The sequence below is a fragment of the Centroberyx affinis genome, unplaced genomic scaffold, assembly GCF_046629955.1.
Source record: "Centroberyx affinis isolate AG114_WGS23_722 - 3 ecotype Tasmania unplaced genomic scaffold, CSIRO-AGI_Caff_v1 ptg001205l_1, whole genome shotgun sequence".
Lineage (NCBI taxonomy): Eukaryota > Metazoa > Chordata > Actinopteri > Beryciformes > Berycidae > Centroberyx > Centroberyx affinis.
In genome coordinates this window covers 186,989-210,517 of record NW_027279723.1, presented here as the reverse complement: position 1 = coordinate 210,517, position 23,529 = coordinate 186,989, and the positions used below count along the sequence as shown (strand labels likewise).

At 45.1% G+C, this 23,529-nt stretch overlaps 1 protein-coding gene across 1 annotated transcript in view; it reads left to right on the top strand.

Annotated features, from left to right (window-relative positions):
* Positions 1-1,712: 1,712 nt before the first annotated feature.
* raph1b (Ras association (RalGDS/AF-6) and pleckstrin homology domains 1b) overlaps positions 1,713-23,529 on the top strand; it is a 46,958-nt gene continuing 25,141 nt past the window's right edge. The window contains exons 1-2 of the mRNA XM_071524583.1: positions 1,713-1,891; positions 15,756-15,839. The gene's annotated coding sequence lies outside the window, so the exon portion shown is untranslated. The remainder of the gene's footprint in view (positions 1,892-15,755; positions 15,840-23,529) is intronic.

Genomic DNA, 23,529 nt, shown 5'->3' with positions numbered 1-23,529 from the left:
CCTCCTGCTTGTTTTGATGAATGTACAGGAATTGGCCATGGTGGAAATAGTGTAAAAACATACAGAGTTTAATAGTACATGCTTACACACAGTATGAGGACAGTACATTGTGTCAAATTATGAGAATACAAAAAGTGAATGTGAATGAATACAAGAGTGTATGTTGAAGTTACTCTTCCTTTTTTCCTTCTTTTCTTTCATTTTCTTATCTTTCTTATTCACAATTAATCTTATGACATCTTGAAGGACCTTTGTTGTTAATGTAATGAGGATAATGCAGTCTATGTTAATTACTATGCAAACGTCATGCCTTTATTATTTTGTACCTCTTCCACTTGCATCCCAAAATAAAGAAAAACTCTCATATGTGACATAAATAAAGAGTAAATGAACGGTATGTGATAAACAACTCATTATTATACTGTGATACATACAGTGTACTAGTAAGGAAAGAGTAAATGAGTACTGAACAGTTCCCACACTCCCAGGTATGAATGTATGTATCTGCAGCAGAGTAATGCTGGGGGGGAAAAAAAAAAAAAACGTGAGCTGAGCAAACCTTCCCCAGATCAATAAGAGTTAAAAATGGTCAAGGCTTGGATTGGGGAGACTGTAGGCTGGTAGCAAGTCAAAAGTCTTGAATCTACAACAGTGCCAAGAAGTGAAACCATAACTCTTTATCTGCACAATGAGATTAGACTGCAATATCTTTGTATACCCGCTAGATGGCAGAACAGCATCTTGTAATGATCAGCCTGTTGCTATCATCTGTCCAACTGTAGCCAACGGTGAAAATAGCAATTCAACACAAACTGGTCTCAACTGCAACATTGTGTTATCATTAGCAGCATCCTATTGTGGACATTTTACTTGACACTTGCTGTTGCTTCAGTGCCATTTTCTGTGATTTTATGATAACCTATGGCCATACAAGAGTAGATCTTTTTTTTTTTTACTTTGTGTGACTACATATGGTGACACATTCACGGATTATGAAGTAGGGATTACCAAAATGTAGTCTTTAATTCTAACTCAGAAAATAGATGAGGAGGATTAACTGGCTAGTAATGCATGTATATCCATATGGATCACGTGCAGTAATCTCCTAATCTGGAACATGTCCCTTTTGTCTGGTGGTGGTGGCACTGGGTCATGATCAGCATGAGGCGATGCAGTGCTATAGTGTGGTTGCTTACTCATTCACTGGGACTTTGACTAGCGGAGGCTGATGCTGCCTTCAGGGCTCCTCGTAAGATCCTAGTTTCGAGTTCATAAGCAGTAAAGATGATTTATCGCGCATTCACGTGCTTTTGGAAAGAAATGACAACAAAATGGACGCAATGACAAAAGTAGGTTTTCAGTAGCTGTTGTTTTCTCTTATAAATCAAACACTACAGAGCTACTTTGCGCCGCAACTGCAGAATAAAGAGGAAAAAATAGATATTGGGCATGCAAATGATGTTTTAATTAGTTGATTAGCCAACAATTGAGCTAAAACGTGTCATCTTGGCAGTTCAAGTATCAGAAAATTACCACTTTCCCTGTCATATCTACCGCTTTGTTGGGTCGCTAATGTGCGGTCAACTCGTAATTGTGATGTTTCCGACAGTAACTGAAGGCAGCGTGGGTTCTGGGCTGGACAGGAAACGACGGAGACGCGCAGCGTGTCTCCTCTCAGCAGCTCCGGGAGAGAAGAATGGGAAAGGGAATGGGACTGTGTGTAGACGAGGCGACGTGTGAAAACATGAGGACAACGGACAGGTTTTTGTAGATTTTTTTAAAATATAAATTCCACCTATCATTAGGGTTTTCTTTCTTTTTCCTTGAGGGCTGATACTCGCTCCCATTGGAAAACACAGGAGAGGACCCTCGTTGTGAATCCCAATTCACTGTAAGTGGATTTTTCCTTACTATTGACGGCTGTTTTAACACCTTCACCTTATTCCTTATTCCCTTAAAATGATCACATTCAGAATTTGAAAAGGTAAATCATGAATAACTGTCAAGTTATTGTGCCATACAGTGGCAGCCCATCCTGGGTTGTGTGTCCTCCTCGTTGGAAGAAAGGGAAACGGAGAAAGGGAGTGGATATGTTGACTAGGATAAGACTTTAAAAAAGACATGGACCAGTGTGCATTTACAAAACAAGACATTCAAATGTAAACACTGCTAATGCTGCTGCTGACTGTTTTAAATAGTGTGACGGGCTTGGCAGGCTGTTTGAATGGGGTTTTGTCTATCCCCCCTCCTATGCGGCCATTGAACAATCCCTTTCTTGGGGAGAAACAGGGTGTGCAGCGTTTGGGCCGACTGGGAAAAGAGCCGCAGATTTCTGGAGAGTGACAATTGAATATGACCCTATTGTGGTGTTTTTCATTTTTAGTTACCTTGCCTAAACGAAGCCCTCCGGCTCGGTCGTGCACAGCTGCTGTATTTTCTTTTTCAACCTCCCTTTTTCCTTCTGCATCTAATTGAACAGAACGGGAGATGTTTTAGTCTCCACCCTGTTTAGCGGGAGGAGGCTATCAGCTGCTGGTAATGGCCGATGGTTTTGTCACACTGGATGTTTATATCACGCCGGTGGATTTATGAAATTGCACAGTTTATAGCTCTTTATTAACCTATTTGATACGTGCCAATGTAGGTTATTACGACTTTGGTTAATCTCACTGCTCCCTACCTGCTACATTGTAGCTCAATAACCGTGTTTCAGTTCCCATTGTTGAATGACGCCGGCGCAGATTAGATAAATGTGACCAATTTGACCAGTGGCTATCCCCACTTTAATACCGGTGTCCCCTTAAGTAACAACACGCAAGACAAAGCCACATTTGTAGTATTATGTGGTTCAGACGCTAAGAGGTTTACGTTTTTGACGCCTCGGCGGAGCCTGGCGGAAAAGTTAAGGCTCTATAATCTATTTACACTGTGCTGCGGCTTTACTGGCAAAAACACACGAGGTTCCCAAACAACCATACGACTGTAAGTTACTGGAACTAGCCCAATACTAAGGTGAGGCTCCCCTTTTTCCCCCCCTCAGCTTCAGACACACTACATTCACACTGTAAGGATAATGACCCTTCATTGACCGTGGGGTTCAAAGGTCATTTGCAGAGGGGCAACACACCATGCCACTGTCTGGCTACCATATGGGCCCAGGTTTTCACTCTGTAAACGCCCTGTGTGTGTGTTATTTGCACTGCTGATGCTGGTTTTTTAATGGTGTTCATCTGCAGTGGGTGTGGGTGAAAGAAGTGTTAAAATCCTGGGATTAAACCTGAAAACTGCTACTTTTGAAAACATAAAATGTGCACAAAAAGCTGCTTAAAGATACCAAGAGGCCACTTGGCCAGGCCTGCATGCGCCACATTGACATTATAATAGACCGCCTGTATCCTTGAGGCAGACTTGATTTGCATCCACAAAGCCTGGGAGCACACTATTATAGGCATGGAGACGGCAACAATGCGACTCATTCGCTTACAGTGCAGTTAATGGGTTGAAAATAACGACTAGCCTTCTGGTCGATCCCCTTCACACAGATGCCTTGAGCTTGTTATGTTGTTGTTGTTTTTTTGCGAGGTTAGGAGTCAGATTTCATTTATTGTCTCGCCAGAAACACAGAACAGGAAGGAGGACGGATCGCAAGTGATGTCCCGAGAACATCTGGAAAACCCAATGATAGATTGTTTTTGTTCCCTTGGACATTGTTGCTGTAGCTCAGTTTCCTCTGCTGCTGCGTTCCCTGAAGAATGCATTTCTTAAGAACTTAATTAACAATTAAGCGTTGTGTTTGAAGTGTTGGGCAACTTTTTTGAATGAGCCTATTTTTGGCCTGTGACGAGATTCCAAGAGAAGCCACAAGTTGAAACAATGTAAACAGGATTATTATCATCGCGGTTACAGCCTCATCATAAGTTATGCTCAGTGAGTACAGCTGCCTGAGAAAATTAATATCAGTTTATTCTCCAGGAAGAATACATGAGCAAGAATTTGTCTCATTGGCGTTGGCGCAGACGCATCAACAATTTAATAAGTAACTCTGGATATGCTGACACATGTGATGCAGCAACAATAAACAGCAATGTACAAGACAAGACATACAATATCATCCTCAAATATACACACAACCATTCACTCACTGTGCATTCAGGCAGCATGGTATACAGCTCAGTTATAAAAAGCTCAGTCATGGGTTAAGTTTCCACTAACGGAGGTAAAACACATGCCAGAAGCGAGCGTGTCATCTCACTGCCCCTGCTTCAGAGCACATGTAAGGGATTTCAGTGTTGCCTTTGTTTCCCGAGGCTGTGGAAAGGGAACCAAGGGAGAGAGAGAGAGTATGTTTTGGGAGGAAATTGCAGCATACAACAAAAATACATAACCAGATACATGGTTTTCCCATTCATCCACTCTGTCTTGTTTTGCCAAGAGAGTGGGGGGGAAAAAACCCTCTTCTCCCTTCTTCCCCGTCCCATCCCTCTGGTCCCTTTCATCCTTTTCTTGTATGCTTTATTTGCGCAGGATGCAGCTGATTAGATGAGAAAAACAGTTGTCAAAGAGATTTTGGGCTTGAGGAGCGATCCCGAGAGAGATGTACAGTACGTGCGGTGCAGAAGGGAGATGTTGGAGGCTGTTCTTTGTGTGTAATGTGTGTGTTAGTGTGTCTGTGTGCTGGTCTGCCTGTCAGTCAGCCAGTCACTCACTCCCACCCATCCATCCACCCATGTCCCTGGGCATAAGACCTCCCCGCACAAAAGATCCAGAGATGGGAGAGGGGGCGGGCGGCGGTGTAAGTTTACCCAGGTTCTGTTACAGCCAGGGGGTGGGTGGGTGGGTGGGTGGAGGGCAGGGGGAGGATGGCACTTCAAACAGCCTTCAACGCACCATGATGGGGAGCCGGAGGGGAGAGCGTAACCGGATACGGCTGCCCTAGTGATAGGAGGTGCCTTGGCTCGGGACGGGGGCTGGAGGGAAACAGGAAGGGGCAGAGGGGTGCGGCGGCAGGGCGGCCCGACTTGAGCCAACTTCTCGATGCCAGGCGAGATGCCACGCCGTGGGTGTGTTGTGTGTGAGGAAAGAGAGAGAAAGTGTGTATGTCACTCCACCTGGGTGTGTCTTATACCCCCCCCCCCCTTCACAGACACGTGGTCCCCGCTTCTATAGGGCCTTGTTCTGGTAACATTTTGCTGACCTTTGGTGGCAGCTGCCCCTGCCATTTGGAAACAAAGACAAATGGCTCGCCGGCCCGCCTGCAAAACCTCTCTGTTGGCCTAGAGAGCGGCTTGCCCTCCCTGTTGGCCTTTCCATACATACTTACAAACTTATATCAATCCCCTCTGTGGCAGGAAAATCAATTGTTTAAGATCCAGAAGCAGTCATTCATGGTGTGGTGATTGATTTCCGTTCTTTGGCAGGAGAAAGGGTATATAGGGCTACACAGCTTGGGGAAAAAAATGTCATGTTCAGTACACACACTCTCACTTTTACTCTCTTATGCCTCGGTTATCTACTTCATATCACTACACCTTCCACGTTTGTGTGAGTTACTGAACGAAGGTGTGTCATGTCGTCAGCCTGTCCCAGGCGTGCAGAGGAGGCAGCCTCTTCTGTCTGGCTGCACCGTTGATTGGAGCAGGCAGAAGGAGGGCACCCTCCTCTCCTTTGAGGGCGATACATCTGGGTCCTCGTGGAGCAGGTGCACTCAAGCGATGTAACGAGCGCTGCGCACACACACACACCGCTAGCCAGAGATGAACAAAGATACAAACGTAAAGCATCGACCTACAATTGGATCTCTTTGCCATGTTCGTTCTCAAATCTGTGCCATCGGGTGAGCACTTTCTCCCGGAGCACTCCACAGTGTCATGAGTACATACATTTTTAGTACGGGTCAGTCCAGGTGGGAATTACACTCTTAAAGGAAACATCCACCCTTTGATACTCTTACACTGTTGGATATCATCAAGTCATGATGACCAGGTGTTATTTTGTGATGAACTGTTATAATATACTTTTTTGATGTACCCGCTTTCCCTCAACCTGCCTCGTCTACTTCTACTTCAGCTAATGATTTCCTATATTTCCCAGAATGCCTTTTGACAACCCCCAGAGAAGGGGTGTGAACTTGTTGCATCCAGCTGTAGGTTGTACATGTAGATGGAGAGAGCATTAGTGATAGCCGATGAGAGTTTTTCCAGTTGAGAAAAAATGAGGGTCACGCCCTTTACTCAAAACACAACATGTCTTGTGACTGCAGTGCATTCTGGTCTATTGAGGCTGCTGTCAGTGGAGAAATTGGTCTCTCTGCCTCTTCTCCAAGGGATTTCTCCCTGTATGATTGTTGAATGCTGGTGCAAAATGGTGAGTCTAGAAAGAAGCCCTTGCTGTTTGATTCTGAGGGACTGACACCAAATCCTGATGTAGTTGCGCAGTTGCAAATATCTGTATGTGACGTCAGGTCGTCTATGTTTGGCCAGTTATCTGCAAAATAAAAAAAAATACACCACCAATCAACAAAATAGACACAGAAATACAACAAATACATCACCATTAGCTGTTTTGTAAACAGTGTTGAAGTGGTTTTGAGTGGATTTTTCCTTTAACAATGTTATTTCTATTGCCATGTTGCACACATTCTCCGCCTCATTTGCCACTCTAACTTCATCGGTCTGTTAGTAGCAACACATTACTTTGTCTCTTTGTCTTCACACCACTCCTTCCATGACCTGTTTTCATATATTGTATCTTATCTGCCATAATGCTCGTTCTGCCTGTTGTATTGTTCATTCTTTTTTGACTCCCCCATTAATTCTCCCTTTGTTGCTACCTCTCTCACTGCACAGTTTGTCTAAGCAGCTTAGGCAGCTATTAATCAATGTGACTTTGACAATGGCAGGTGGCTGATTCTCACTGTTGGTGTACAGTCACCCCCCCCTTACCCCCCTCCTCCCTCCCACCCCTCACCGCCCCTTACTGTATTACAGATGGTCTGCTCCATTCACTGTTGTAGGGGGTCAATCTGTGTTGACATAATAGACCATGTGACAGGAAATGGGGGCCCTGGAAAATTTGGGGCTTTTGTGAAACATTCTGCCTTGATGCTTTTTTTTTTCTCTGTCACTTAGAGACACAGTTAATCATGCATTCAGCTCTTACGCCCGCCACAAAACCTTGAGGCGCTTTGATGCTCTGTAGAGGTGTACTGAGCTATTGTGTTCTCACTGAAATTTGACTTGCTGCTCAACTCCGGTTATTGAATTTAATGTGGGTTTTTTGCACACCTATCCTCATCCCACACACGCATACACAGACACACACTTGAGTGATCACCCTGAAACCGATCTTAGCATCCAAAGTTGGAAATGGGAATCTCATCCCAGTGGGAATTCTCGGCTGGAATTCCAGCAGCCGCATCAGATATCGGCGAGGAGAGTGCGGCGGGTGGAGAGAAGGAGTTGATTTATGGTGTTGTGTCTCTCTCTACTCCGCCTTCCTACGTACTTCACTGGAAATTCCCGTTAAAGCCCCACCATGACAATCACGGGACGAGCTGATGGATGGGACGGCCTGTCTGGGGAGATGGACAGCCTCAGCGTGGCTAATGGCTCTTTGACGTGGAGAGAACACAAAATGCTTAAGGCGAGTAGGAGTGCTTCGGAGGGCCAGTAAGAGCACACAAAGTGCTAACTCAGAGGAAATATACATCTGCTGTCTGGCTGCCATGACTGCAGTATGGAAAATATGCGTTATTGACTCGGAGTGATGTATGAGCTGTACAGAGAAGTGGAAATGGAGTGGATTTATTTCCTGACCTCTGGGTTGCTTTCATGTGCACCATTTTGCATCCCTTAATTGAATTAAACTGAATGCTTACTAGGAGGGCACAAAATTGCTGCTGCAAGGGATTGACATTGGATTACTATTCAGTAAAAGCAATTTATGAGGTTGAAAGAAATACAGGCCAAGCGGGTTTCAGTGTCTTATGGCTGCAAGCATTAAAAAGTTATACATTTTTACCACTTTACAGCCTGTTTACAATGGAGACAGACAAATATGCAAAAGTCAGCATGGCTAACATCATGAGAGGCTGACAAAAATAGCAAATAGATTTTTAGATTTGGTTCGCAGATGATTTAATTATGTGGGTATGTCTGAAATCTACAAGCAGGGGAGAAGTATGTGTTTTTCCCGCATAGCCGCGCCTCTCTGTATGTATTTATAGGGGTAAAGCTATGGCCTCAAATACGCCACTGTTTCCAGTTTCACCAGTTCAGCTTGGAGGCTTCGCTCTTCTCCCCGTCTCTCCACATTGACGTTTGACCCCGCATGACCTCTGTGATGTCATCAACAAGTCCAGTCCCTCATTCCAGCTGGGATATACATCAGCAGCAGTTCCTGTCTCCTCTCTGATCAGAGTTCAGCTGGTTCTCATGGAGCTGTAACACTGTGTGTGTGAGTGAGTGTTTGTTGATGTGTGTTTTTTGCCTTTTTGCAGACTCTGGTAACTCTTGACAGTCCATCATCATCACCAGTAGATGGTTTGAGAGAGAGACAGACAGAGAAAGAGAGAGAGACAGCGTGTACTGCAGTGTTTCCGCTCACCCTGCTGTGAAATGCCTCCCTCTTGCCCTTCCCTCTTTAGATGACCCCTGTTTAGACGAGTTTATGTTTGTACTGTTGTTGTCTCCCCACTGACCTCCGGGTTACATTCCACTCAAATCCACCGAGGATTTTGTTTTCATCCCGTGAACATACCACTTGCACAGCGGCGTTAGAAGATGGTATCAGCGACAGTGTGGGGTTAGAACAAGCAGTCACAGTGATTACAGTGTTCTTCCCTGTTGTCTCTTTTGCATTGTGTTTGGGGTGTCGTGTTTGTGTGTGCGGTTATGATTGCAGTAGCGTGTGTCTGAATCACTGGAACAAACAAGTTTCTGGCCAAGCATAGAAAATGGATTCCAGACCTGAGCGTGGACTGGATTTTAAGTTGTCATGCTCTTGAGTTGTAGCTCCAAAAGGGATAGAGCTACACCCTTTCATACATTGAAGGCGAAGACAGGCGCACCCCCACATTTTCTAAATGTTCCAAACTGCTTCAAATGTGTGTTTGCTTTCCCTTCAGTTCAAGCCACGGACCGGCACTGCACCAAAAACTAGGACCAAAAAGACTTGTTTTGCCATTAAATATGCAGTGTAGCCTACTTTTCCCCCCTCTGATCTTTGACTACGCACTCACTCGTACCACGAAATTTACCCCAACTCACATCTGTTAGAAAGTAGCTATGCTTTCCAGGCGGTACTTAAGTGTGCGGCGAAACCTCATGGAAGAGAACAAGAGGGCTTGGAAAGCAGCCTCCGCTTGTCACGCTGCCCATTGCGATCCGAGCCAAGAGCCGCGGAGGGTCACCGCACAGCGCCGCGCCACTAGCAAGGCCGCCGGCTAACCTCCGCTCCACCAGCGAGCCGGCTGCCAAGAAGACTAGGGAAGTGGAGGAACACCTGTGAAGAGGGAGAGAGCGAGAGGAAGAAGGAAAAAGAAGTGAGATAGTGACAGGAAAGACGGGTGGGATGTAGAGGGAGGGGAAAGGACAGGAGAGAGGTTTATGAGAACCAGTAAAATGTTCTCCAGTGCAGCTGATGTCATCTGAAAAACGACGGCTTGGAAACGCTGAGGTCATTCTCAGCTTTCCTTGTGTCCTCTGCCAATGTCTGCAAGTCGCACTCTTTCACAACACTTGGCTGTGGGCTAGAGCTCCACATTTACTGTACAGGCTGATGTTGGCAGGCTGCTCTTTTTTGTTTAAACAGGGTTCATATAGGACATTGAAGCCATCTAGAGTTTCAGCCAGCAGTGACCTGTAAGAGGGAGAATCTGAGTGAAAGCGAGGCGTGTTTGAGATCTGAGCGAGGCACCGCCATGCCCGCCACGGTGAAAGTAGACTGACACATTTTTGTGAGAGAATCCCTTGACAGTCACTCAGACCTGCCGGCTTAATCTCACGAAATAGCTCTGCGTTTTTGTGTGTGTGTGTGTGGCTCCCCCTCGCCAAATCTCATTGACTAATACCCTGGCAGCTCTGTGAGTCAGCCCAAGCCTCTACTGACCGAGTCTCTGGGCCGCGCTGGGTTGAGTTAGTGGCTGAGTAGCTGGCTAATCTCTCTCTCCGCTCTGCTGATCTTCACTCTCTAGTGATTCCTGATTATTCGGCCCACGTGCCACACAGGCAACTCTGCTCGGCGAACGAATCAAGATCAGCCGCCGAGTTTGGCAGCGTGGCCGGCTTTGGGGCACCGGGGGTCACTGGCGAATCCGTGGTCAGCCAGCTTGACCTCCCCACTGCTGCGACCGATCACTGTCGAGAGCTTATTGAAACGAAATCAGTGAGAGAGAGAGAAGTCAGATTTCTGTCTTTAAGCTGATCAGCTGTGAGCAAGCTGTGCTAATGACACAGAGGTTCGTGAGTTGTAGCTACAAAGTGATTTTTTTTTTCTCCAGATAAATTAAACCAGTGCCCGCTTATTCAAATGCTTTGACACAAGCGGAACATTTTGATCCCAAGACAAGAAGGAGTTCATCAGGTCCAAATGTGGAACAACGCGAGAGGCATTTTATCATGTACCTCTCCGTGTGTGTATGTGTTATATTACCCATAAACCCCACCGGCCGGCAGCCAGCCAGCCAATGGGACCTCCATCAGATCCCACTGGCCATCGTGGGAACATTCCTGACACAGCGTTATTCCATAATTCCCACCATGTGTGGTTTTTCCAGAGCGGGGAGCTCACGGCACGGACCGTGGAGAATCCCACTGAGGAGTGGAGATCAGCTCCTTGTAATCACAACCAGACTCCGCTGTGAGTGAGTGGAGAAGGGCGAAGTTGCCTGTACAAGATGGTTGAGGGTCAGTTCAGCAATGTCCCCAACACTGGCTAAGGCCCAAAAAGGGGGCAGGTAAGCTGTTCCCTAGTCAGAGATGAAGGGGAACTCCAGCTGAGTTCCTATGGGGTAGTCATCTTTTAGCCTGGATACACACACAGTGAATCACTTATTTTCTTATTCAGGTGTTAGTCATGTGGCCAAGAGGCACTTTCAAGTTTATAGGCATTTAGTACTCTGAATGGACTCACTGTTGTTTGGGTTGAACACTGTTAGGAGGTGTTTACAAGTGCCCACATGTGTAAAGCAAAGAGTGGTCATGAATGATTTAAGCTGAGGATTCCAACATTGTCCAGCTGACAGTGAATTCAGGGAAGCAGCTCCAAAAATAGCCAGTCCCATGAATTCCAAATACAAGTGGTTGTGTGGTTGTTTTACATGTCTTCTGTGCAATGAGGTGAAGCATGTGTTCAAGTATTAGATCGACTGAAGGCATCTTTACAGTAGGGCTTGGCGATATGGTTGAAATCAATATCACAATAATCGTGTTTTTTTAAAAATATCGATATATATCAAGTAATATATCAAGTAATTTAAGTAATAAAATTCATGTTCATCCCATTGAACTGAATGGTAATGTTAGGTGTGATGTCAAACAGTATTGAAATTTTCAAATAATATTCCATAAAATGTTTCATACCTCAATTTTTAAATATAGTTTGCTTGTTATGTGTGTCACAATATCCCCAAATCACCATATTACCACAATATGATTCCACTAAAAGACAGTAAATGATAATATTGAATTATTGCCCAGCCCTACTTTGCAGTTGGCCATTTTCTGGTAATTGTTAGAGATTTAGACGAGTTTTATGTTTGTATTGTTGATTTTTCCCCATTGACCTCTTATCTTCAAACATGTTTAACCACAGCTAGTGGATGATCTACGCCCTGCTCTTTGAAATTCAACATTGATGCAGTTGAAGTGATTTTGGATTGAACAATTGAGGAGCTCATGCAGCACAATGTGCATGGATGGAAGTAGCTGCTTCTTTGCACTGATCAATACTAATGCACCTACCCACTGAGGTTTGGATTTGGAGCTAACCATCAGTCAGCTGGCTCCTGGGATAGCTCTCTGTCTTAGAATAATGGTCAGGGTCACCGCTAAGGCCTTATCTTGTTCTAAAACCAGATTAAGATGCTGTTGGATGTTTCTGATCAATAACCCTGCCAGGATCCAGCCATTATTATACAGACCAGCGGTGAGTGAGGGAGTGTATCCATTTGTTCTGTGAATCAGAGGTCACGGCCAGATTATCACATTGATTTTCCTCACCGTGTTTCACCGCATAAGTAATGTGTCACATGTTTATCTGGATGCTATCTCGTCATGCAACACAAGACTGAGTGGAATGTGCACCTTCAATCATTGATCTAGTCTCTATCTTGTCACTGTGACGTGTTTCTATATCTATGTCCTACGGATCTGCATTGTGGACATGTTTGTTTGAATGTGTGTCCACTAAACATTTTGGATGCACTATTCTCCTGCCCCTAGGCTACCTGATGTTGCGAGATTATAAAACTAATTCTAATTTAGGATTACAATCACAGCTTTATGGTATGGTGTACAGCTGTGATTGTAATCCTAAATTAGAATTGGTTTTATAATCTCGCAACATCAGGTAGCCCAGGGGCAGGAGAATAGTGCATCCAAAATGTTTGGTGGACACACATTCAAGCAAACATGCCCACAATGCAGATCTGTAGATCATAGATATAGATATAGATATAGACAGAGAACATAGATATAGACCTTATTCTCATGGTGGCAATTTTGAATTTACATCACACTCAGGGTGGGAAACTCTACCTAGAAGATTGGCATATACTTCAACTCATAAATAAAGACTTCAAATAGTTAGCTACTAACTAGCTACCTAGGCTAGATTCCTAGCTATAGTGGGCCAAAGATATACCTTTAAAATGTGAACCTATATCTCTATGGATTCTTAAGATTTTCCCAGTGCAACATAAGTTTAAAATGGCCACCTTGGGAATAAGGTCCATTAACATAGTTATTGCTGTAAGATAGCTGTAATTTGTAAAAAGTAAAAACATGAGAAAGGGAGACAGTGGATTACAGTATAATCTGTTGCGAAATTAGAATCCTCATGATTAAATAACCTAATTGAAAAGCAGTATTAGGAGAATATGCCGTCTCTATTTGAATGGGCCCGACACTAGTGCCCAGGAGGCATAATGTCCTCTGATCTGTCCAGTTAATTTGGTGCGTGTCACCCCCGGCAACAAAGACTCTTTGTCGGCTGTCTGTCAATTTGCCCTCTTATATTGTCTATGTGGAAAACTCTCACATGTGGCCATGTGTAACCCATATTATGTGTCTATATATAGATAACTAGTCTAGTCCATGCTGTCACGCTATAGCTTCTCATCTCAGGAAGTACAGGAGGGGAGGCAGGGTGCAGGCACACACACACACACACACACACACACACACACACACAGAACTTATCATCTTGCAGTGTGATCAGTGGAAGAAGTCACAGACTGGGTGTGGGACACAGAACCATGGACATGCAAACATGCACCTTACACAGCATTCATTGTTATCTATCCATTGTTAGCTCGCCTGTGTGTGTGTGTGCGCGTGTGTGTGTGTGCATGTGTATGAGTGCTGCCTGCTCACTCATTTGCCCTACTTGCTCCACTTCCTCTGCAACAATCCCATCTTTCTTTTCCTGTGACATCATCATCACCCCTGCTGGCTCGGCGCCCTGCCCTCCTTCCCACTTCCTTCCCCAACAGGAAATGAGTTGCCCTGCAGGATCGCAGTTAATGGGGGAAGTCTGGGTGGACAAGGACACACCTGTATCCAGGGGAGAATGCGCTACACAGTAGCCTGTGTTTCCCCTTGGCCTGTTGTTGAAGTGGGGCACTGAGTCAGGCCACATGAAAAGTCTCTTCTGAAACTAAATGACGGCAGTGATACAGGGCAACTTGCTGGGCAACTCTGATTGTTGACAGTGACAATCCATCCATTATTTTATAATCCATTAGTTTGATGGCACTGTAGGAACCGTGACCTATCTAAATCCCCCAACAACAAAAACACCTGAATTGGCCAGTGGTTTCGGTTCCTCTTCGTTCAGCCAATCCTGGACAGAGGCACGTCTACGTAACGGCAGTGTCGTCCATGTTGTTTCAGATTTCAGGTGGTGCGTGCCCTCATGCGTGACTCTCAAATACGACAAACATGCATTTGTTTTGACACAATTACATCAATTTCACCACCTGCACTTTGTCACGTTTATGTCCACATGAAGCATAAACCAGGCTAGCAGAAGAGAAAGTCTGTTACTGGCATTTGATTTGAGTCTGTAAGAGTCTGAAGGATTTTGATGTTCTTTCAGTCTTTGTAGAACCATTGTTCCATTACTGGGGAAAAGTTGGTTATGTCTTTAGTATGTGTTTTTGTGCGCAGGCTTGCTTTCGTACGCACACAAGTTTTCACCGGCGGAGCAGCTGCCCGCCGGCCTCTGTGCTGTTGTGACTGGAGCGACTGTGTTCCCTGCAGCTGCACAGATCCATGTGTCACTGCCACACCTGTTCAATGGCCTTGTGTTGACTGAATGATATCACGCGTTAGCTGTGTGCAAATTACACCAGAGAGAGACGGGGGGGAGGGGGAGCTGTCGGCTGAGCAGGGCACACATACATGCACACATGGACATGTATGTACACACGCACACTCTGATGCTCTATTTGACACACTTTCCCTGCTACAAGAGGTCTATTTGCTGTGAAAACACACGCACACGTTCTTGTCAGGATAAGGGCCACATGCTGCGGCACGAACAACAGTTGGTGTGTAGAAAAATGAAGGAACAGCTGAGGCCAGCGGGAGTAGCTTGCTAGTAGTTAGCCACAACATCAGCTGCCTACACACACAGGAACACGCATGCACACACTAAAGTAAATACACACTCAGAATCACAGCACTAATATTTCCCTACCGACTCAGCGTGTTTAAACCCAACCTCAGGGGGGGCTGTGATGCACCTGAATTATATTTGATTACCAGACTGTGATTCAGCAGTCAGATTGCTGTGGCTATAATAAGGTTAGGCTGTTATGAGTCAGCATGGATGTGGATGAGTTAATGATTCGCTGAAATGTTTGATGTTGGTCAGCATTGTTGAGGCCTGGTGGAGGCTGGTGATTCACAGTCAATACACAAGTCAGGGTTTTGACAAGGTTTGAGTTTCAGCTCTGACTCATGTTGTGAAATTATTAGCCTGTGGCAGTTGCCATGCCTATTAAGTTGTCTGTGCGTGTCTGTGTGTGTGTGTGTGTGTGTGTGTGTGTGTGTGTGTGTGTATGTGCGAGTCTGAAAGTCTTTGTGGTAAAACGCAGAAGGCCCTAGCAGCAGAAACGTCACGTTCTTAATCTCGGAATAGTGATTAAAAGAGTTTTTAATGGAGGGACTACCGTGCTTGATTGCTTCCAAAGCTTTGCGATAAGTGTCTTTCTCGCTGTGCGTGTCATTTTGTCGGCCCTTAGTTAAGTCTCTCAGTCAAGCTCCCTCCAAAGCTAATCCTCTGCATTCTTGTGACAGTGAAATCTATCTGCTCTCATCCAGCTGCAGGCTGCCAAGTCTCTGAATCCTCCTGCAGTGCGGTGCAGTGCAGTGAGAACAAGCGCAATCGATCCATAAGCTTGGTTTTTCACTGACTAATGGCCTTGGATGAGGCGACCAAGACGTGGGTTGTGTTTCGCAATCATAGCCACAAAAATAGACAGTAAATCACATCTGATAGATTTTGTTCCCCTTGTCTTTTCTCTCTTTCAGGGGATAAAAGCCCAGTCACTGAGTGGAGTGGCGGTTTCGTTCGACCTTTAACCTCAATAGGAAGAAGGGAAAGCCACTTCAGAGGTAAGACGGCCTGTAAACCACAGTGAGTAAATGCTGCCATAGCTACTTCCTGTGGGTAATGAATGAGCAAAGGAAAAACCATACTGAAGTTGTACATTGAATCGTGCTGCCAGTAAGCTTTGCAAAACTTTTCTGTTTCAGTTTAATCAACAAATACTCCTATGCACTAATGCCACTGAGCTCTTTATTTTTAACACCAGCTGTAACAAGCTGCCAGTAAAGTTATATTTAATTTACCTCAGTGCTCACAAATGCCTTTTGTTATTGCAGCACCTCAGACATGCATGAGTGGCACCATGTGGCTTAAAGCCAGCTATCTATCTATCATCTCGCATTTTTCAGGGAGAGGACTGGCCAATGGACAGTGTGGATCTATATGTTTGTTGTCCCATGTTAAGAGAGGTAAATCCAGAGCCGGTGGAGGGTAGAGAGGGAGGCCTCGGCCCCCATAAGCCTCAGTGAGCAGGCCTTGTAAATCAGGGCCAAATGAAAGAGGAGTCGAGCCTCAGAGGATCTTGTCAGAGGAGAGTCTTCCTCTCCAAGGGAGATAATTCCTGACTAAAGTGGAACCATGTGAGGGCGAACCGTGGCTGTGGTCTGTTGAAAAGAGATGTTCCCTTCAGTGGGCCTTCGCTCCCCCCCTTTCACACAACTGAGATGACTTGGCATGCCTGATTCTCCTCGTTCCCACCCTTATTCATACCTAGCCAGGCTTGTTCCATCTGTGAACGGAAGGAATGAATGCAGCATTCTCATGTAGGTTTATGTAAGTCTGGAAAAATATGGAAAATGAATTTGATAATCTCCAAGTTGTGAAATATTTTGGGAGTTAGAGGGGAAAACCCTTTTTTCAGTCTGGATAAATGACTGCACATTTTATACAACTGTAGACCCACTGTTATTTCACATATTGTGATGTTTGTATTGACCAATTTGTAACATATTGACCGTTTAAAAAAATTAAGTTGTGAAGAAAGTATGGAATTTTGAAATGTAAAATATATAGGAAGCATGTGAATGGGGAACATATAAATGCATAAAGATCCAAACTCAGCTGAATTATTTTCGCCTTGGAAAACAAACCCATGGTGTGTACAAAGTGCAGCAGAGGGGACATGGCAGGATGCAGGATTTTAAACTGGGACCCCACCGGTGAGAGAGCCTGAGGCGGGGAGGAGGAAGCCTGCTCCCCTGGACGTAAACTGTTCTAGGAAGTAGGGATGGATTTGTGTCAGAGTGGATGGGTTTATGGCTGTGAGCTGGTGGGCGATCCAAGGTTGCATGTGTGTGTGTGTGTCACATGAATGTTGTGCCCCCATTCCCCAACAGCACATGTGGATAGGAATAGGATGAAGCATAAAAAAAAGACAAGGTCAGGATGAATCAAGGCCACCTAGAGGAAGGATGAAGTGGAATGAGAGAAGAAGAGAGAAAATCTGGTTATGTAGTCTCTCTGTAAAATTGGGTGAGGTCAGATGTCGGGATTGTCATGCATCATGGTGCGTGTTACCAACAGCTGGACTACTAGTCCTCTTTAGAATGGTCTGTTTTCACTGTGGGACGGCAGGTTGGCTGGGTGGGTCGCTCACTGTAGCGATACAGGACATCCTGCTGCCAACCTGAAAGATTTGAAGAGGGTCTTATGGAGGCAAAACAGCCAAATTTCATCATGTCACTTAAGTATGTGTGTTTTGTATGTGAATGTTGTTTGTTTCTAGAGATGAATGCTTGATGCTGACTCTGTTATCTACTGTAAACTATTTAGTGTGGGTATATTTGGGCGTGTTAATGTGGAACCACACACTGAAATGTAGACCAACCAGCCTCTCCTTGTGTATACGTGTGTGTGTGTGTGTTGGGGTGGGGGAGTGTCAACTGGAGGATGCTGACTTATTTTGACACTCAGCTGTCAATAGTATTCAGCATGTGCATCACACATGCAGGCACACAGGCAACATGTCATTGTTCCTTGATGTGGTTGTCATAGCAACCGCTTCATTCATGCACTGTGCGATCTTAAAACGGATTGTCCTTGAAACACTATCTCCCCCCCAGTGGCTGAAGACATCTGACTCACAACCACTAAGACAGGCATGGGCCTTTGGGAGCTGAAAAGTAACAGTTAAGTGTGTGTGTGTGTGTGTGTGTGTGTGTGTGCATTCCAGAATGGAAGGGATGGCAAGATTGGTACGGCAGGAATGCTGGAGGTGGTGTGGCAGGGATGAGGCTGGCACATTTTTGTGTGTGTTAGATGAGACACACTCACACACACAAACATAACTTGGACAGTTGCTTCGAACTCCGATAGTTAACTTAACAAGGAGCTTTTCAGTAGTAGCCAATCGGTGGCCAGCTGCAGGGGTCGTAGGGTCATGGGCTGAGCGCCTCCAGGGGGGAGATGGGAAATGTAGTGGGCTAACGGAGGGAGACATTCCCAGCTGCTGGTGGAGTGTGTGTGTGTGTATTTCCGCTTGTCTTCATGTCTGCCTTTAGATACGTTGTGCATGGCTGGCTTGATGTAGTTTGAATGTGTTGTTCATGCACACGTTACCCACCCTTTAGCTGTGTGTGTGTGTGTGTGTGTGTGTGTTTGAGTGAGCCCACATGGGCAGGTGTTGTTTGTGCAGTGTGCTTTACTCACTGTGCTGTGTATTCCCTAACAGGTGGCAGATGTAACCCTCCTTGTTTTCTAGACCAAGCAACAAGAACAGAATAATGAAAAACGACACCTTTTGGCACCATGCCAGTTCTGTTATCTTTATCAACTTTAAGGTAGCAAAAGGTATCAGAATGTATGAAACGGTACTGAAAGGCTCTGTTATCTTGAATTCTACTCAGAAAAACCAATGGCATGCTAACCAGAAATGTATTTACTCTATTGCATAATGTAATTTTATTCAACAAAGAAAGATATAGAAAGTTAAACAAGTATCAAACTGGAGAATTTCCCAGCCTTACCAGGCTACTAGATTTAATATTTTATCGTATGTCCTAGATACAAACACAGCCCATTTAGGTAAAGAGTTATACCATTGGTCTTATTGTTGATGGGCTACAAATCCATTTCTGACCAGGAACAAAATAAGGGCTTCTATTACTAAGCAACAAACTTCTGCAAAACAAAAATGGAATCGCTTGAGGCTTTAAGAGTCTGTGTTACAGTTTTTCAGATGCAAGACATTGGATACAGCCAGTGAGAGGCCAAACAGATGCCTTGTGGTTATCATTTTTACTAGAGCATTTTATTTTATGCAAGGGCTGTTTCTTTATGCCTGGCCAGTTCTTTTTATCAGCCAGCCTCTGTTGTGTAGTTCTGCAGTGCTGCATCATGTTTAAAGTGTGTGTGCACTCCCACTGCAGCAGACCACCTGAGCCTGTGTGTGTGTGTGTGTGTGTGTGTGTGTGGTGTGTAACCTGAGCTCCTGAGGCCAGGGACAAGACTATTGATTTCACATTTGGACTGCTGCCCTGGAGGGAAACAGGGAAGCTGACACATCCTCTGTGTGTGTGTGTGTGTGTGTGTGTGTGTGTGAGGGAGACAGAGACAAAAAGAGAGACAGACAGAGCAGGAGAAACCGAGATAAGACAGAAGAGACTCACCCACTTGTGTGCTGGTTGGGTGCTTGAAGGCTGCTTCCACCTTCATCCATCTAGTCAGCCATTTTAGCCTTTACAGACTAGCCCTGTCCTTTCCTATATTACCATAACGTGAACTATTGGAAAATTATGGAAATCAGGAGTAATGTCATCTGAATGGTTTGTTATATGAATAAGCAGATGGCTATCCTGCAAGCAGAGATGTGGAACCATCACATCAACATGTTAGTTATTACTGGAGATGTAGGCCAGGATAGATAGACGCCTTGTGATGGCTCACCGTCTATCTGTGGAGCATGTCAAAGCACCAGCGGTTATCAAGGCACACAATAGTGATCAGAGATAGTGTGTGTGTGTGTGTTTGAGCGCATGTGTGTTGCCATGGGAACGGCTGTTAGAATTGAAGCAGGGCAGCAGAGTTTTGGCCGGCTCCGGGATTGGAGAGCTGTTAATTCCTTACACCTACCACCCACCAGTGACCATGCTTTTCTCTCTCTCTCTGTCTCTGTCTCTTGCTCTCTCTCTCTCTCTCTCCATTTTCCCCTCTCCCAGTTTCTCCTGCTCTTCCTCTCTCCATCCCCCCCCCCCCCCCGACTCCCTCTCCATCTGTCCATCTCTGACGTTCTCCTCATCCTTCTCCCCTCTCTCACTCTCTGTACCCCATCTCTTTCTCTGCCCCTCCTTCCTAATTGGCTGTATATGCCAGAGTGTCTCACCGTGTCATGCTGTGGTTGAGTGAGCTTGTGTGTGTGTGTGTGTGTGTGTGTGTGTGTGTGTGTTTGTGAGCGAGTTCCTCCTCTGCTTGCAGGCTGTTGGTCGTGCTTGACTGATGACACTGGAGCTGTTGTTTTGGCCATCAGCCCCTCCCCCTTTATTCACTTCCTAATAGCCTGCTCCCTCGCTCCATTATTGTACCTATCCATCACTCCCTCCCTCGTTGGCCTGTTACCCATCTCATCTCTCTCTTCCCCCCCATCAGTCCATCCCCTTTATGCTCTCCTCCTCTCTGTGCTGGGTGTTGAGTTTCATCTGTCGGATAGAACTGACTTGATATTATTGTGCATTCATGTGTTGTCGGGATTATCGGATATTTGGCTTCCCCACTAGGAACTAGCACTGCCTTAGTAGCCACTTTAGGAACATGGCTGGAAACTATTCAAGTCACGCTGTATGTGACACATCTACTAAAATTTGACATTGAATGTAACTAGCATGTAGCTATTGTTTCTTCTAGGAAAACCAAACAATACATATTATGCTTCACCACATTGTTTTATTTCTGATCAGCACCATTTATACAGTTATACACACTTACTCACCTGACCAGCTGGTAGCTATTTCTGGATCCATTTTGTGGTTTGGTTGTGTGTTTTTCTTATTCCTGTGGGTAGCTGGGTAAACGTAGACTATGTGACGTCACTTTGCAATATTTCCAGCACAAGTACATTAGAAAACCTCTTCAGTCCCTCAGAATCAAGGATCTAGACCCACCGATGTTCAACGATTGCACAGGGAGAAATCCATGGTAGAGGAGAAAGAGACAGTAGCCACCAACAGTAGCTTCAATAAACCTGAATGAAATGCAGCCACAAGACATATTGCATTTTGAGTAAGCGGCGCGACTCACTTTTTCTTGACTGTAAAACACTCATTCCACTCCACCTACACATACTATAACCCACAACTGAAGTTCAGACCCGTTGTCTGGGGGTTGTCGAAAGGCATTTTGGGAAATGTAAGAAATCACTAACTGACGTAGAAGCAGATGAGGGGAAAGTGGGTACACCAAAAAAGAAATTACATCACAAAACACCTGCTGGAATGCACTGAACATCACAGACTGATGATAGATAACAGTATAAGAATATCAAAGGGTGGATCTTGCCAAAGGGCACTTCAGCAGTGAGTAACACTCAGTCACCCTTCCTGTGTGTACTCCTCCCATCCATAATTTGAACCAGTGATCCTCCAGTCACAAGCCTGCTTCTCTGACCTTTAGGCTACCACCACCACCCATTTCTCATCCATAGCCGATGCTCACACAGAGCATGAAGTCATTTTTAGAGTCAGACATCAGTGGCCACCATGGGTCAGTTGAGGCACACAGGCCGGCCACACCCGGCCGGACTTTGGACCGTAGACGGCCTGCCGCTCCCTTTTTCAAAGACTTCTTTTATTGGCACTGCTAGCTACAGCTTTAGCCTGTTTCCTCTTTCCACTTTTAACTTTAGCGTCTGTGCATCTGACCCACTGACGTTACCGTTTGATGTCCCTCGCTCCTCCCCAGATGTAATAACAGGGCCTCCAATTGGCTAGGTGTCTTGGAGGTCTGTTTGTGAAGGGTGTTGACCGGGGAAAAGGCAGGCGAGTGGAAGAAAGAAGGGACGGGAGAGGAAATGAGCAAATAGCTGCCGACTCTGCTGCAAACATGAGCCTGGAAATAACCGTTATTACACTCATACACATACAATGAGATTGTATCTGTTTTATGTCTCAAAGGCAATTAAACCAAACACTTGAGAGCGGTAATAAAGGCTTTCTTCATTTGTGACAAATGCCTTCTTTTGAGTGTCTAGCCACACACACACACACACGCACTCATAAAGACTCGCTCCGAAGTGTGTATTGGCTTTAAATGGCTTCAGTGTGATACAAGACGTCATTGTGATATCTTGACACTTGGCGTGTCAGTGTGTGTGTTTTATGGCTTGAGTTTATGGGCCATGAGGGCTATGATGACGATCACATGCATGTATGAGAGGTGATTCATAGTCTGTCAGCCCAGATGTACAGTTCACGCCAGATGAGGGTGACATGAGAAAGAGAACAGGAAAAGAGGACGGGAGGAAAAAAGTGGTGGGATGGGATTAATGGGAGCAATTTTGGTTTGTAAGACAGGAAGGGATGGTGCGAGTTGTGTCACACATCTCTCACATATGCAAACAAACATACCGTCAAACCTCAGTCCAAATTTGCAAGTTGAGTTATAAGTTGAGTTATAAGAGTTATGTTTGCTTTAAGCTACTTGGGTTCCAGTTGTGTGGGATAAAGTAATACAATGAGCGCCATAAATTTTACACTATCACAGGAAAGTTAATTCACTGAGGGCAGTAAAGTCTACCCAGAAAATTTGCATATAAAACTGCTGTTACATCAACACATAAGTGAGGACTTCAAATAGACCAAACAGTTATCAAATTAGCTAGCAATGTCGGGAACAACAACTACAACGACTGCTTGAATTCAGCTGGGAAGTTAACTATCTTACTAGCTAGTTAGCTAATGTGAAAGTCTGTGAAATTATAAGTTTTTGTCCAATTCCCAACCTTTGTATGACGTGCTTCTTGGTACACAACAGTCTTCTTCCTGTAGAGTTTTCCACACCGAGTGTTAGTTAAAAATGGCTGCCATGGGAATAAGGTCTAGACTGTCTTGTCCACCACCCCTCTGGTACTCTATGAAGATTAAAACAAAGCTAAGAATTACTTACTATTGGCCTGCTATTTGACCCTTGCATTCAAACCACACATAGTCTCCCCACTTCCTCTCAAACACATGCAAACACACCAGTCCCTCTCAACACACACACACACACACACACACACACACACACAGCATTTCCCAGGAGCCAGTCGGCAGCATTTAGAGCATGGGGCGACACATTCTAGCAGGGCCGGCCCATTACCATTCCCATGCCTTGTGGATGACTACATTTGGAGCTATTCCTAGCCATGGGCATGCTAAATGTTTTACTTGTTCCCTGTGTTTGAGCTTTGTCTCCATCTGCCCCGAGAGACTCTTGCCTGTGTGTGTGTGTCCCACTAAACTCCCAAGAATGCCTACTCTCTATTTACAGCCAAGCCCTATGGCCATGCCTCCTACGAGTTCACAGAGTTTCTGTAATTGTACTGTTTTCTGCCCCCTGCTCCCTCCTTTCCGCTCCCTTTCTTTTCTGTTTTCCCTTGTTTTGGCACGATGATGTGATGTGTTAAGCATATTTTTAGACTACAGGTGACAGTTATTTGCATAAAAAGTTATTTTTATGAGGGTAATTTTGAGTTTGAGAGATGGAGGAAAAGAGCTGTGAGGACAA